Raw genomic sequence first — 2,190 nt, forward strand, 5'->3', positions numbered from 1 at the left:
TGGTCTGGACGATTCTATGTCATTAGCCATTCAGGTTGATCGGCGTTTACGTGAACGCAGGATTGCACGAGAGGTGTTGCCACCGGTTGAACAGATGTCTGAACCTATGCAATGTGATAGAGTTTTGTCTAAGGCGCAACGTCAGGAGTTCAGAAGGCGTAATAAGCTGTGTTTTTTCTGTGGAGATGCCTCGCATATTATTTCTGTTTGTCCTAAACGAGAGAAACGCTTTGCACACACGTTTTCTGTTGGTGGTGTTCAACCTAAGTTTCTTCTGGCAATTACTCTGATCTGCTCCCTGTCCACATTTTCCGCCAAGGCTTTTGTGGATTCGGGAGCAGCGCTAAACCTAATGGACTTGGATTTTGCTAAACGTTGTGGATTTCCGATGACACCTCTGCAGACGCCTATCCCTTTGAGGGGGATTAATGCTACTTCTTTGGCTAAAAATAAACCTCAGTTTTGGACCCTGGTGGTCATGCGGGTCGCCCCAGACCAGCAAGAAAATTGCAGATTTTTGGTATTGCATGGTCTGCATGATGCCGTTGTTCTGGGGTTTCCCTGGTTGCAAATTCATAATCCAGTTTTGGATTGGAAATCTGTGTCTGTGGTGAGTTGGGGTTGTCGTGTGCCTTTAGTGAGGCTCCGATTTTTTCCACCTCTCCTCAGTCGCATGATGTTCCTGACTATTTGGCGGACTTTTATGATTTATTTAGTGAGAATGAGTCTTTGTCCTTGCCTCCTCATAGGAGTTATGACTGTGCAATTGAACTAAGCCCGGGGTGTAAATTTCCCAAGGGTCGGCTCTTCAATTTATCTGTACCCGAGCACGAGGCTATGAGGTCCTATATTAAGGAGGCGTTGCAGAAGGGTCATATTAGACCATCCTCTTCACCCTTAGGTGCCGGGGGGTTTTTTTGTGGCCAAAAAGGATGGTTCTTTAAGACCTTGTATTGATTATCGTGTCCTCAATAAAATTACTATTAAATATCAGTATCCGTTACCCCTGATTTCGGATCTATTCTCTAGAGTTAGAGGTGCTTGCTGGTTTACCAAGCTTGACCTCAGGGGGGAGTATAATCTTATCCGCATTAAGCAGGGGATGAATGGAAGACGGCGTTTAATACTCCGGAGGGACATTTTGAGTACCTGGTGATGCCTTTTGGGCTCACTAATGCCCCTTCTGTCTTCCAGTGCTTCATGAACGATATTTTCCGAGACTTTGTCGATAAATTTTTGATTATCTATCTGGATGATATTTTGATCTTCTCCAAGGATTTGGATTCTCATGTGGAACATATTCGGACTGTGTTCCGGATCTTGAGGGAGAATTCCCTGTATGTCAAAGGATCGAAATGCCTTTTTGGAGTACAGAGGATTTCATTTTTGGGATTTATTTTGTCTCCGTCAACTATTGAAATGGACCCGGCCAAGGTACAGGCCATTTATGATTGGGTTCAGCCCACTTCTTTGAAGGCCCTCCAGAAGTTTTTGGGTTTTGCTAATTTTTATCGGAAATTTATAGCAAAATTTTCTAGTATTGCCAAGCCATTGACTGATCTGACTAAGAAGGGTGCTGATGTGTTGAATTGGTCTCCTGAGGCTGTTGCTTCCTTTCAGGAGCTGAAGCGAAGATTTACCTCCGCCCCGGTTTTGCGGCAACCTGATGTCTCACTCCCGTTCCAGGTAGAGGTGGATGCTTCTGAGATTGGTGCAGGAGCTGTTTTGTCCCAAAAGGATCCTGTAACATCTAAAATGAATCCCTGTGCTTTCTTTTCCCGAAAGTTCTCTCCATCTGAACGTAACTATGATGTGGGGAATCGGGAACTGTTGGCCATGAAATGGGCATTTGAGGAGTGGAGACATTGGTTGGAGGGAGCTAAACATCAAGTTGTGGTCCTCACTGACCACAAGAATTTGATTTACCTAGAGTCGGCTAAACGCTTGAACCCTAGACAGGCTAGGTGGGCCTTGTTTTTTACACGTTTTGATTTTGTGGTCTCTTTTCTTCCTGGAACTAAGAATGTCAAGGCAGACACCCTCTCTAGGAGTTTCTTTGCTGATTCTCCTGTGGTGACCAAGCCTGCTACCATCTTAGGCGAAGGGGTAGTTCTTTCTGCCATCTCGCCCGATTTGAGACTTGCTCTGCAAGAGTTCCAGGAGGACAAACCTGAGCGTTGTCCCAGTGGA

The sequence above is a fragment of the Dendrobates tinctorius genome, unplaced genomic scaffold (genome assembly GCF_039654945.1).
Source record: "Dendrobates tinctorius isolate UK_male_01 unplaced genomic scaffold, ASM3965494v1 ptg000037l, whole genome shotgun sequence".
Classification (NCBI taxonomy): Eukaryota; Metazoa; Chordata; class Amphibia; order Anura; family Dendrobatidae; genus Dendrobates; species Dendrobates tinctorius.